Raw genomic sequence first — 14,639 nt, 5'->3', positions numbered from 1 at the left:
AGTTTGGGCATAGGAAGTTCCAGATGAGATTTTTTCCCAAGAATTTACAAAGTTATCAATATTCCCTATCTCTGCCAGAAATGACTAGAAAGAATGTGAGAAGTATTTTTATATATACAGTGAAGGCAACACTGTTATCCCGATGGAGATAAAAATTTCAGAGCAGGTGAATAAGCACTTAACAACCTGTGAGGTCTCTAGACTTCATTCTCTTCCTCTAAGATTTTATATCTTCTCTTGACAAATTATCCATGTATATTTTCAAGTCAGCCCTTTTTACAGTGGTATAAGGGAGGTTACAGTGGCAGCTGGATGGATGGATTAAATTCCATGTATTGTTGAATATAAAACATGGAAGTTCTGGCTAAATTCTATTCCTAGTTTTATTGTTACACCTCTGTTACAGCCAGTGGACCACCTGTGCGTAAATAGAGAACAGGCTCAGTGGCTCCCATCATCCTTACTGAAATTTATATTACACTGCTTAGGACAGAGTGTAACCCAATGTTCAGCTCAGTCAGCTTAGGTATCAAGCTGGAACTTCACCTAGATGTCAATTATCCCTGAATGTTATTTTTGATGTGGTAGAAACGGTGGGTCCTGACATGGAGGATCACAGCCCTAGATCTCTGCTGTAACTCCAGTACCAGCACTTCCACTTCACTGAGCCAGTAATTAATTTGGTTCATAATTTAAGATATAAACTGAAAGCTTCAGTCTTCTTTTCACTTACCGATTGCTCTGTCTACCCAGTGTCTTACACCAGCTGCCACAGTGTAACTGCATGCAAAGAAAATCTTAACAATACTTCCTCTCTTTTCCTACCAGCTAGTCAATTTGGAGAATGTACATGGGGGAGAGCACTCAGTTCTGGGTAATGTAAATTCTCAGGACATTTTTACTCTTTGAAGAAGTTTAATATACTAAATTGCATTAAGAAATGAGTAACAGTCTGGTGATGGCTTTTATCTGAAAAAAACAAAACAAAACAAAAACAAACAAAAAACCCCCCCCAAACCAGGCCAGATTTAATGACCTTATCGATGAATAGAGGTCTGTAATCTTCAGTAGCATTTTACCCCATTCACAGTAGATGACTGGGCCTGAATATTTTACTAAAAGGAAAATTCAGCTTTTCTGTATACTCATTTATTACATACCAGGAAAGTAAATAGACTTTTATTTTTTATTGTAAATCTGCACTTGTTGTATAGCAAATAAAAAAAAATTGATTGAATAAACTTTTTATAATTTCACCAGCCAATCTATTTTTCACATCTCTTGGTTAAACAAGAAAATGGATTTTTAACATTCCATTAAAATATACCCTAAGGCAATGAGGTAATTTTAAAAATTTTTAAAATTCTGAGTACCGACACAGCGCTGAAACTAATTTTAACATACCTTACTGCAGTGATTTTTGGTCATCTACAAGTAGGAAAAATCTATATATAGATTCCGCTGATTTTATCAGAATGCTTGAAAGAGAATCCATCATCAGTTAAAGACAAATGAAAGGGTTTTTTATTTAGAGAAAGGAAGTGACTAAAGGTCTTGGAGGGAAACAGGAAGGGAGTTCCAGATAGCCTGAGCAAGTCAAATTAACAGGCAACAGGAAAATACAGCTCTCCAGTACTGAAATTATACTGCAAAACACCCTTTCTTTTAGCTGTTCAGAAAAATATTTTACAATTCTTATATGAAGATTGTCAACAAGTAGGAGTACTTTGCAGATATTCAGCAAGTTAATTTACAAACTTAGTTTTCATGAGGTGTTTTCATATAGCGAACTTAGGAAGAAAAGCATTCAGCACGTGAAAGAGAAACACCACTAGTGTGTTTCTGAATTTCCACAGCAGTGCTGGCAACGGTTATGTACTGGTTGGATTTTCTTCTGTCTCCTGTGACCTTCTGCTTGATTTTACACAGAAGTAATACGATATCACAGCATATCGTAGACTAGGAAAATAATTGTGATGGGACAAATGCAGTATTATCACTTCACAGTGGGATCAAACAGAAAAAAAACATTTGGCCTCAGAGAGCAATTTAAAAAGATGGAGTTAAAATTGCAAGGATGGTTGGATTCCTGTCCCTCCTTTTAAGCTTGAAGTACAATCCTCCAGGTTTCAGGTATCATGTCTTTATCTCTGGAAGGATAAAACTATGCGATGCTTTTGTTTTCAGATGATGCCTGTGCTGCAGTGCCTTGGGCATCAAGCATATTTACCTAGCAGGCTTGTCTTCATTTGAACACCTGCTGTACTTCTTTTCAAGATCAGTAGTGGGATATTGTGACAAAATCACTACTTAGTTTATTAATACAAATGCAGCATATGGAGGGAAGAGTGCTAAAGCAATAGTACAGAGGGATTACCATCTCTTGATGGTAACTGAGTCAGGTTCAGCTTTATCAGAATCTTTTGTGGGGCCTGCCTTTCAGCCTGGTCGTCTGCAACAATTAACATTTTCTTGACAGTAGCTTTTTAAACCTTTTATGTTCTTTAGTGTTCAGGGCACTTGCTAGTCTGGAATCATTTCTCACATCCCATAGGCCGACTTAGATGGAGCAAATTTTTCCACTTTTTTTATGCCCCCAACATCATCTCGATAAATCGAAACAGTGCATTTCTACAGTAAACGTCCTAATAACCACGTCGACATACAGTATTCTGATTCAGATCTGTCACAAAACATTCTTTAAAACTTCCTTCAGCCAGCCAGCCGGGTGCTGAGCCGGTCCATCTGCATAAATGAGAGTGGTTTAAGGACAGCTCTAAATTACACCAACTGCCACAAGTGAAAAGTTGCCATTAGCTGTAGCTTTAAATTCCTACATCCAGGTAATTTCTTCCTAGGCCACAACTTGGTCTGTTTAAGCTTTCATTCAAAGGAGCCAAAGCTGATGCATAACATTAAAAACGATGTTACAACAGTGAACAAGAATATATTTGCTCACCATTAAAATATATCAGCCTTTGAAGTGAATCAAAGCAACAACAGTGCTCTACAGCAAATGAGACTATGACATGAGAAATTCTCCTCACTAAAACTGCACAGGAATCCACTGGTAATTGGATTTTGGTCTGACTACTCTTTTCCTTGGAAAGAACCATTAGGTCTTAAAAGACAATACACAGTTAAGATACCAATTTTATGTCTTATTGATGTATAGGACCTTAAGCAGTGGGGTTCTTCCACACCCAAAGATGACATTGTTTACACTGAAGAGAGATGAGACTTCTGTGCAAAAACCTCAAACATTTCCTGTAGCACTTCCACGTTCCTGGATAACCTCCTGTCTAAATACTGACCCCAGCAAAGGCTGCTTAACTTATAGGACTAACAAGTTCCCAACAGGGAGATAGTATGGATTTAAAATAAATATTTTCCCTGAGGTCCTTTACTCTCTGCCTGGTCAGAGGGGTGAGGGCTGGACACTTTGAGGGACCATGCAGTCAATCAGAAAAGTTCTTAAGTGAAAATAAAGACTAAAGACTGACCTTCCATTATTACAATGATACAATATATTCATAACAAAATTGAATCAAATGTGTCCATTCACGTGTTAATAATAGTGTATTAGGAAAAAAAAAACATGGGAATGTGGCAGAATGATGTACACTAAATGACAGTTAATACCACTTTCACTGTAGAAAATTTAAACATACATGAGTGCGAAGCCTTCTGAGACTCTCTGTGAGCATTCCTACAATTTTCTAAGGAATTAGAATGAATGGTGAGAATTTTTCAAGTTACCCAGAATACAGGTAACTCTCCACTTGAGGTTTAATATTGCTACTCTTCAGCCCCTCAAACTTTTAAGAAATACAATTAAATTATTCACTTACCAGTTTGGCCATAATACTTTACACTCCTGAGGAACATAAGGGCCACCAGCTTCATTGGACCTAGACGGAAAAAATCCATTCTCTATTAATACCTCCTGCAAACAGATCAAGGTAGTATAACTACTTTTTCTAATTCATGTTCTCTCCTCCTACTTTTCATTTAAACATGAATGCTTAAAATCAATATCAAGTTTAGATCTCAGCATCCCTAAATCTATACCCATGGACATGTCTAAATTCAAACTTTTAAGCCTTAATACTTTGGGGGGGGGGGGGGGGTTATGGTTTTATTATAGTTCTGCTCTGTTTTATGTGAACATCCCACACGCTGTAATTAAAAGTAATGAACGAGCAATGTTTGTTCCCTGTGTGCCTGGGGATTCAATGGAGGGAAGAAAGTCCACTGATGCCCAGTACCTTTTGGGTCATTTGGACAGACATATTTGTGACATTCAATTCCCAGGCAGTGAAGAAAGGAGGAATGACTCATTACATCACTAATTATAGCATGGACAGAACAGTTTTACAAGTTACACAGGTAGTTTTAGAGCAGGAACAGAATTTGGATGGTATGTTCCAGGTGCAGAATATGTAACCTCTCTCTGTATCAGGGGTGCTCAACCTCTGGTTCCTTGACTTGGAATGTACAAGTGACTGAGCTGAATTAGCTGAACAAACCAATAGAGGAAAGTATGTTCCCTGCATATTTAGGGGAAGATGCAGGTGGCAAGAGCTGATCTGGCAGCTCCACCTTTCTGATTCCAGATGCCGAGCTACTGATGCTACTAGCTCGGTGTCTAGAATTTGCAACTCCAACAGCAAGAACAAACTATCTGAAATCATGGTATTTTATCTACATTATTTTAATAGCTTTTTTAAAACTTAGGAATTCATAAAACTTGTTTGGAACATAATTTGGAATTTAAATTGGTTTGCTTTTTAAAAGGAAAAGTGCATATAATTTAAATTAGAAATCAATTTTTACTCTTCTTCAGCATTGATATTTACCCACTTAGGAAAGAGGCAGCCTGGTAACCAACATTCAGGGTTATTCCCTTGGCTACCAAATATGCCTGAGGAGTAAACAGATTGATAGTAGCAACATTTCCACCATTACTGTAGACAAAGTTGATGGCATTGTTACCTAAGCACTATGAAACTTAAATATACAGGCAAAGTTTGCACTGGAAGCAACAGGACTGATTTTAAATGGCTCACATTTGAAAGGTACCAGCCCACCATCTTCTAGCACTTTGCTCATTGCTTAATAACTTGTCCCTTGTAACTGCTTTTACCAGACTACAGCATCTGGAGCCGTCACTTGAGTTACGGTGGTGTTTTGTGTTGCAGTGCATTTTTGACTTCCAAAAACAGAAGGTATGGCAGCTTTGGAAGACACCACCAAGACTGTGACTGCTGCTTCTTTCTTACGAGCGTTTAGGAAGCACTTCTTTTTATCTGGGTCAGACAAAGATAGGACAGCTAAAAAAATTTTCAACACGACTATCCTGCTTTCTCAGTGTCACATCAAGCTGGTCATACAATGAAGCCCTTTAGCTCCCCCACCTTTCCCCACATAAAACACTCTGGCTTTTGAATACTTTGAACAATTTCAGTTAACTATGGCAGTGGCAGAAGATTCAAGGATATTAAATTCCTGATAGTTTTGTAAAAATCAGCAGCTGGCTAAATTACAGAGAGCTGATGAGCTCTCCTGTGGAGAGGGAGCTGGGAGAACTTGGTTGTTACCCATGCCATTTGGGACCCATGAGCTAGTATGTAGTTTTTACAGGCATGTCTGTCTTTTACCCAGACAGCAAAACCAAAAAGGAGGATAAGAGAGATGTGAGAACGACTGAAGATATTCCAGGATAGAAATGCAAACAATGTAAGACCTGAAGCTATAGGCAACCTGAATTTGCTAGTTTTACTGGTTTTGGAACTAGTTTCTGACTGTTGTAGATAGGGGTGTATTTTAGGTGAGTCATGCCAGTGGCACTGTGGTGAAGGCTATCTAGGTGCAGCCACAGTTTTGGCAAGGACAGAAAAAAAAAAAGGAGATAAATCTTGTAGGCTGAATTCTCTCTGATACATCCTGTGAAGAGGAGTAGAAACAAAAGGAAAAGAACTTGAAAAAACAGTACATGAAAAAGAAGTTACATTGGACTACCTTTATTCCCCAAAGAAAATCGGAAAGAAAGATTTTCTAGGGAATGATGTCTGGCAGGTATCACTTATTCTAAGCTGTTTTAAAATGCATTTTTTTTTTTTTTCAGTGCAAATATAGTTTTACTCTTCTCATTATAAATTGTGAAAAACTAACATATTTCAGTAAAAACTAACTACTTGAATACCATGTAACATCTGCTCAAATTACTACTTCAGCACAGGCTATTAGCTAAGATTAACTGGCTTTATTCCATCAGTTAGAATCAGGTTGCTAAACAGTGCAAGTTTTAATGTACGAGCCTGGAAATAACTATAACTTGGGCATATCCTGGGCAGAAATGCTTGGGTAAATTGAAAAAAAAAAATTGGGTTGGCTTTAGAGAGAGCTAGCTATATGTTATTTGTTTCTCATCCAAATCTTACCCACTTTAAGCTTTAGAAAATAAAATCAGAATTTAAAACTAGCAGTCTTTAAGATTTATCCAACTAAATTGACTTAACAGAGTTCTTGTAAATTTTGCATTGTGTCATTGTAACATTGAACAGCTCTCTCTGATGGAGCATGTTACTACCTTCCTGAAGCTAACATAGATGAACTAAGATGGCAGGTGGTGTCTACCCTCAGAAACTTACTTCATTCTCCATTTCTCTTTGCCTGCAATTTTTATTTTTACCTAATCCCTGTTCACTCAGATTTTTCATGAGAATAATGACTTCCTTAAAATTTCTTTTTTTCCACAATGTCACCTGGCAAATCAGTTTCAAACACTATTGCTAAAAGAATAAAATCATAATGTTTCAACTGTCTGCTGTAAAGCCAACCTCCCTGAGTGAAGACGAGCAGCTTTTTGATACTACACCAGTAGTAATTTCTTTTACCTAGACTATAATCTAGAGGAGGAACAAGTTATTAAGCCATACAAATATGTGCATACTTACAGGCTGCCACTGAACTCAGGTCAATTTTATTTATTCTTTCAGTCCATTGTATTCCTTACAGTGCAAAACTGTTTTGTAAGTATCCTAGTAAAAAAGAATGAAATTAAAACAACAAGCCTATTGCTTGTCATTTCAAACAAATTCTTTTGATGGTGAGAGGACAGCCTCCTTGTTCCTATTAGTTAAATCTAAGAATTCCTCTATTTTGCTCAATAGCTGTGTGATCACAGACCATATACAGGCAGTTTCTTCATACTTTGACATGCTCATGTAACTGATGTGATGGTAAGATGTACCTCTGATCACTCATGTGGTCTCTTTTCAGCGCTTATGCAAGCGCCATGCTTGCCTTTTACTCTTGTCTCAGAGGAATTCTCAAATTTAGTCCACTTTTAGACAAATCCCCTCACTAGATCATCACTGTCATCATATTGCTGCTCATCTGACCTGGTTTAGCCCTTCTTATAGCTTGACGTTCATACAGTTGTTCAATAGTTGTACTGAACTCTTTCTTTGAAGCAAAGTATCTTTTATTATTCTTCAAGGATATAACAAAAAGAAAGGTTGTAAGACACCAAGATGAATATGCATTTTATATTACCTAAACGTGACACTTCATCAAAACTTCTATCCTGGCTTTTCCACAAAGCGTGTGATGGTTACTAGCTCTGTAGACTCAGCCGCTCTGCCCTCATCTTAGGCACTTTTTTTTTTCCACAATCCATTTCTATGGCTGCCCCAGGATGTTGAACTTGTAAAAGTAATTTATGTATCCCACTGTGAGATAAGAGGAAAGACAGATGGGAGCAGACAAAAAGGGATGCTAAAATGGACTAGACCTCCAGCTGCTGACCCACAGAATAGAAAGATCAGCACTGGCAACTGGCATAGTCTAAAACTATTAACTTTAGTTCGCTCAGACTAAAACAGCCCAGGACTGGTTAATTCTTACTTCTTCATATAGCATCCATCTAACTGCAACCAAATAAAGATAAACATATTATTCCTAAAAATAGTACAGGATATAATCTCCCATATTTTTCAGAAATAGCAAGTATTTGAACTGCTTTAACAATGAAGTCAGGTGCCCCTATATAAATACATAGCATATGAAACATTGGTTCAATTTCAGATCATTTTATGGCAACTGAATGACATTTAATTTTTTATTGCATTCCTACCAATATGTAATTTTTAAACACAGTTAGGGATTTTTTCTTCCTCTCTGCTTGGAAATTTCAGTTCAAATTATGAGTATTCCTTCAGCCTAAGTATTTATGCATTTATAGTTGTGTGTGGCATATATATGTATGCATGTATAAATGCATATGCAAAATGTGAACCAAAAAAGCAAAATATACTGTCTCTGGCCTGACCGGCTGTTTGGCTTTAATTAGGTTCATGTTTACCCTATGGAGTGCTTAGGCTTCCCAGTTAAGTACCAAGGCTCACTGCGTTATGCAATGTACTGACATGTTAAGAAGTCGATTCCTCCTACACATAGTTCACAAGACACAATACAACAGGTGGATGAAAGACGTGTTGCGTGGGGGTGTTTTGGAAAAATGAGGTAACAACAAACCAAAGAGGTCAGTGGAAAAAGAGCAGTCAGTTTGCTACCTACCATTATTGGTTAGTTGATTTCTCTTGCAGATGTTTTGGATTTGCTTGGATTTGAAAGACAGATCTAGAAGCAAGCAAGGAAATATATACATGCATTGAGACAAAAAAAAAAGAGTAAAAAAATTATCTTCAGTAAGCTAAGAACAGCATCCCATAATACAAAATTTAGACACATAAGCAGACCAGAATATAACAGATAGCATATACAGGCACTATATGTTATATTATAGCTAATTGCACACACCTCTGTGAGTTCTCCTCAGTTGTAAGCTTCTAAGGCAAAGACTACATAATCTCCTATTTACAGAGTGTAAAACAACGAGCCCACAATCCCAATCTCAGCCCCTGTATGATACACAGATACTATAAATACCTCCTGCCAGGATGGGCTTTTTTTTTCTTTTTCAGTCAGATTTCTCACAACTCTGCAGACAGGCTAAACATGTCACCTGGAAGTGCTGCTGAACCAGGTGCTGGTAAGCCACACTGCGAGAGTTCAGAAGAATCATTATGCCCATGAAGTTAATGGCACAATATACAGAACAGTTTAATTTCCATTTATTCTGCTTCATGTCAGGCTTCATGTCAGCACATGACTGATTTGTTTTAAAATCCTTTCTGGGTATTGGCAACACAGGGATGTGTGGGATACATGTATGCAATGTTTGTAGCCATGTCACCTGGGGCAACGTCACATGGGATTTGACAAGATCCATGGGTTTGGGGTTTGGCAATACTTGGATAAGGAACACACAAGATTACTGCAAGAGATAAAGTTGGGTATTTGTGTTCTCAGTGCTTCTACACTGAAGCTCTGACACTGCCATAAGCTGTGTGGTACTCTTACAAAAATAAAGGCCATCTAATATAGCAAGCATGAAGAATGGCTGGCTGTTCCTGTCCGTGTGTCTGAAGGAGGTCACTTTCTCAGGAAGAGCAACGCAATACTGAAGCTAGGAGCTTGGGGGCTTGTCAGCAATGGTTATGTGGGGAAAAGATTGAAATGGCAAATGAGAAAGGTGGGAATTTGTGCACAGAAACTGTGAATGATAGCTGAGCAAGCTCCCAATGCTTTGCAGCCTGAATGGGAGGACAAGCCAAGCAGTGTCAGTCAGCAGCAGCTGGAGAAGGAAGAAAATAGGTGGAACAAAATGGAATCTGTATCCCTACAGTGGCCTGTGGCAAGACATGAGAGGGTTAGGAGAAAAAGAGTGAAGTGAATCATGAGCCCGATACACAGAAAATTGTAAAAGGTGGAGAAAAAAAGGAAAGGGCAAGAAATCCCTTTTTCTAGCACAAAAATAAATGAGGCAGAGAAACAGTGAAAAATGTAATTTCAGGTTACCTTGCTGCACTGAATGTATTAATAGTTTGATTCAGTTCTCTTACTTGAAATGAAGACAGAAGGAAGGAAAGGGCATAAAATCCTCCTTACAAGCAGAAAAACAGATGAGGCAGAAAAACAACAAAAAATCTAATTTCAAGTTACCATGCTGCACTAAATGTATTTATAGTTTGACTCAATTCTGTTATTTTAGTTGTACATTTAAGCCTGTATTATTCTCTACTCTCCCTTCTCATTCAAAACTTATTTCTAAGGACCAGTTTGTCTCTCAGGCACGTGCATCTAAGTGTTACTACAGTAAAATGAAGTTGTTTATGGGTATCTGAAGGCAAGAAGACTAAAATCTGGTGCAAGATAAATCAAGAGGCAGTTGTTAGTATGACGAGGACTGACTTTACAGCCAGACCTTCCATTCTGCTTGTTCCAGTTGTATAAAGACCTTAAAACAGGAAGGTGTTACCCTAAGTTAGACAATATTCTGAAACAACCATGCATTCACTTAATGAATAATAACAAATCTGATTCTCTGCATTTATGAACACCACTCAGATTAAACTTCTTGTAGACTAAGAATTCATCCTCAAATTACTATTAAGCAAAAAACCCACCCACAAATAAAAGCTGAAAAGACATTTGAATATATAATAATAGTAATAAGCAAACCCGTTATTGATTAAACCTTTAATGTGATTAAAGCATTTTGCAAGGATTACACCTAAAACCTAGAAAGCACAATAGATCTGGGGAAAAAAATCAAAAGATATACAAACTTGGAAATGAACAGTTTGAGAGATGCAGCTATTTAACTCATCACTTCTTCAGCTGAAGTGAGTATGACTCCAGTACAGCCACTTCAAACCCAGACACTGGTGTGATCAAGTAAGAAACACAAGTGAGCTGAACTGACAAGAGTTTGGGAAAGCAACACGAACCAGAGCTAGGGGAAAAGACACTTAAAAAGAAGTTGGTGTTGTCCTAACATAAAGTTACCAATATTAATAAAACCCTCAGTGCTCATGAGGGTTTGAAGTACCACAAGAACAGATATGACACCCTGCTGCATCAGTTTAAGAACTGTGGATCATGGACCACTTTCTGGGCACGCAACAGCCTTGCAGAAATCATCTCCCCCTTGTTTCTCCAGAGGGAGCTTTTCTTCTACACAGCTCTGCAGTGTAAGGAGCACAACCTCTTTCTAAGAATACCACAGCACTTTGTCACAGCTTTACATGTTAATGACATTGGTAGACTATACTATTTTCAAAAGAGAACCCCAGAAATGTGTGAGATCATGCAAATGTATATTTGCTTCTGGGAAAAATGAAGTGATCCTTAATTTTTACCAACCTGGGTAAAGATTAGCTCTAGAGAGTTCACATTATGTATTTAAGAGATTTGTCACTAAAATCAGATCTGACCTTCTTATGCAAAGAGTCATTGGATTAGATCCTCAGCTTGTATAGATTCAGGCTGCTTCATTGAAATCAACATGCTGTTGGGAATTAGTGTTAGCTGAGAATCTGGCTTGCTACAGTTAGGCTTAAGAGGTTCAAAATTAAATGAAACACGGGCTACACGGAAAGCATAGTATCAGAAGATATCTCTCTGCAGAATAACACTCCAAGCTAAAGTCTGATACCAAATTCACCATACATCACAGAAACATGGAAGTGGATGGGACCATCTGACTCCAATACTTCCCAATCTCCTACTACAAGCTTTCAGCCCATAGCAAAGACCAAAAGCTAGATTTTTTCTTTTTTTTTTTTTTAAATGAATGACAGTAGGTCTCTTCACAGATAAACTTTAGAAATACTCTACCTCCAAAATTAGTTACATTCTGTTTCTTGTTATTGTCTTTAATGGCCTACAGCAATCTTCCTCTGTATATTTGAAAAAGGCAAAAGCAAGCTGAGAATACTGCTATTGTTCAAACTTGAGCCCATATTCTCACTACTTTAGTAGTACAGTTTCTATTTGGGATGGTATGCAACACTGACACCAAAGAAATCAAGAGATGGATTTAGTAGGACCATGCTGTGATCTGAGGCTGACAAAGAACAAGCCATAAAAGGGCTCTGCAAAGTCTAAAAAATCAAGAAAAGAAATCTTTAAAGAAATTGTTGTTTACAATCTTTTTTTAGCACTGTATACTAGGTTTTGTACAACATGCATTTTTAATGATATCTGGCTTAACTATTAACTGTGTCTTTGAAAATAAGTGAATGTTGCCACTCCCTGTACTTTTCAGAAATTAATGGAATGGGATGTACCCATAAAGTGATCTTTAACTGCACCCATTTTCTTGTATCTGCAGATTTCATCTAATCTTTGTACTTGATTTTAAGCTGAAGATTCTCCTGAATAAAGTCCACATATTTCTAAGAACAAGCAGTTCAGATATTTCTATTCTAGTTACCACCATACCACAAGAACTGAAATAGCATCAATTAAAATTGTCATTGACCTCTTACAGAGCACTGATATAAGTGCCATTCTCCCTGTGTCCCAGCTGCTTTTTATACAATGGGGTATTTGATTTCCTCTGAACATTTGATAGAAAGATTAAACTGTCCAATGTTTCCAATTAAAACAGTTTGTGTTCTACAGTGAATTTAACTACTTCATTAAATCACTCATTATGGATCTCCTCACAGCACTATTTTCAGTTCTTTCCTTCAATCTGTAGATTTTTTACTTATAGATCTCATAAAATCATCAGGAAGCTTAAATTTCATTCATATGCCAAGTATTACAAAGATGTAATTAAAAATCATTACCACTATTCCATCTGTCACTCCTGTGCATTGTCAGTGCACACCTGACTCCTCTGGATGCAGAGTGTTAAGAAGTCTGCAAATTAATGCAGTATGAACAGAGAAAATGTCTGGGTTATCTAGATACAATTTAAACTCTGCATTTGTTTTACAGCATCTCATACTGCTCTTTCTCAACCCTAGGAATCTCTGGTCCAGCGCACAACCAGTGTGCCTTCATGGGAGTGAAATATTTCTCCTTTCTTTTTGGGAATATTGCCAATACACTTCCTTGCCTCTTTCGGATGCAACTGTCCTTCTTCGTGTCTATGTTTTGTTCCATTTAGATCAGCGTAATGTTAGACCCTTTCTGCTGTATGTGTATGCATGCAGAATTAATAGACTTCATCTACTACAAAAAGATGTTGGCAGGAGTTTTGTTGGCAGCAGACAGAGTAAGCACATAACTCCCTTAGTGGCTTAGTTACCCTGGTTGCCAGCCGCATTCAATATTGGCCTCAAGGTGCTTCCTCTTGACCTTTAAAGCCTTGTGGAATCTCGACCCGAGCACTTTCTCCAAGGCAACAATTCCTGCACCTTCCCAAGTGCCAAACAGGCTCCCCTGAGTCCTGTCTGTCTCACCAGCAGGTATACAAATGTGCCCAGCTAACTAGCAACTTGACTGCATCTACTATCTTTCTCCTGCAGAAATGTCCAACCTACTGCAATCATCGAAGTTACACAGAGATTCTATTCAAGTTTTTTTGCCCTTTTTTTCCCCCAAAATGCAGGTTTGGCATCCAAAGTTACACTGAAGTCCTTTATTTTATGTAAATGCTATATCTGGTTGTTATAAATTAAAATACAAATTAAAGTTGTTACTCTCAGTCACACTCTTCCCTTAACAAAATAATACTGAGCTTTAAGACATAGGTGACAAGCATACACTGATCCTGATGGCAATTCATATTACTGGATGAAAAGATTAAAAATAGCGAGTTCTCTTTAGCATAAATCAATCCACGTAATCTACCTTTATTTCAATCCAGGAAAACTTTCAATACGTAAATCATGGTTGTATGCAATATGTAATTCAAGGACACCAGCAATTTCTAATTCTTTTGACCCTCACGTCCATAAATAAAACCACGTGCACCCTCATTTGCTTGTATACCAACTAACAGGTCTTGATTCTGCAGTGTTTGTGCATGTGTGCTCCTCTTTGTAGGCACAACCAGCCCTATCTAGTATCCAAAACTGTGCTTAGTAGCAAAGTATTTGCTGGACTGGACCTAAGAGCAGGAGTTATATTAAAAAACTTTTTACTTTAAGAAAATTAGGTTATATTCTGAAAATAAAACATAATTTTAAACAATTTATAGCCAGCTTTTGGGGGGAGAGGTCTAGATGATGTTAAAGATGCGGTAGTTACCTGAATATCCTTTCTGCCCTATGACCCCTTTGGCCTTTATGGCACTTGCCTCAATACTGCCAATAGTAACAAAACATAACCAGTAACAGAGTTTGCATCTATAGTAAAAAATGCATCTGCAAAACAATTGTATGCAAATATGTAGTCACAATTGCATTTCAAAACACTATCTCAAGTGCCAAACTCAAACCAACTGAAAAGACTGCTTAAACAATAGTCAATAAAAATGTTCACTAAAATAAGATTTTTTTTTTTCTTTTTTTTTTATTTTGCAGGGGATTTGCGCGTCAGTCCTCTCACAAAAATGGTTTTCATAAAGATTTTAAGCTTCTTTTTAACCACTCCATACTTCAGCTTCCCAGTAAAAGTTCAGCTTTTCCAAATATCACCTCTTGGGAAAAAACTTACAAACATTGTTTCCAGAGAAACACATAGTTGTGTTTGAATGGAGGGTATAGCTTATGTTTTTAAAGTCCTGGTTGTACTTAACAAAGTACTGACACAGGCCTGCATTGCAGAAGGCT

At 37.5% G+C, this 14,639-nt stretch overlaps 1 protein-coding gene across 6 annotated transcripts in view; it reads right to left on the bottom strand.

The window, feature by feature from the left end:
- Nucleotides 1–14,639, bottom strand: part of RTN4 (reticulon 4) — a 73,486-nt gene that overhangs the window by 49,197 nt on the left and 9,650 nt on the right. For all 6 annotated transcript variants that reach the window (XM_069787705.1, XM_069787704.1, XM_069787702.1 and 3 more), the window contains exons 2-3: nt 8,584–8,646; nt 3,852–3,911 (exon numbers count right to left, since the gene is read on the bottom strand). The gene's annotated coding sequence lies outside the window, so the exon portion shown is untranslated. The remainder of the gene's footprint in view (nt 1–3,851; nt 3,912–8,583; nt 8,647–14,639) is intronic.

Source organism: Haliaeetus albicilla, chromosome 7 (assembly GCF_947461875.1).
Source record: "Haliaeetus albicilla chromosome 7, bHalAlb1.1, whole genome shotgun sequence".
NCBI lineage: Eukaryota > Metazoa > Chordata > Aves > Accipitriformes > Accipitridae > Haliaeetus > Haliaeetus albicilla.
This window is presented reverse-complemented; position numbering and strand designations above follow the sequence as displayed.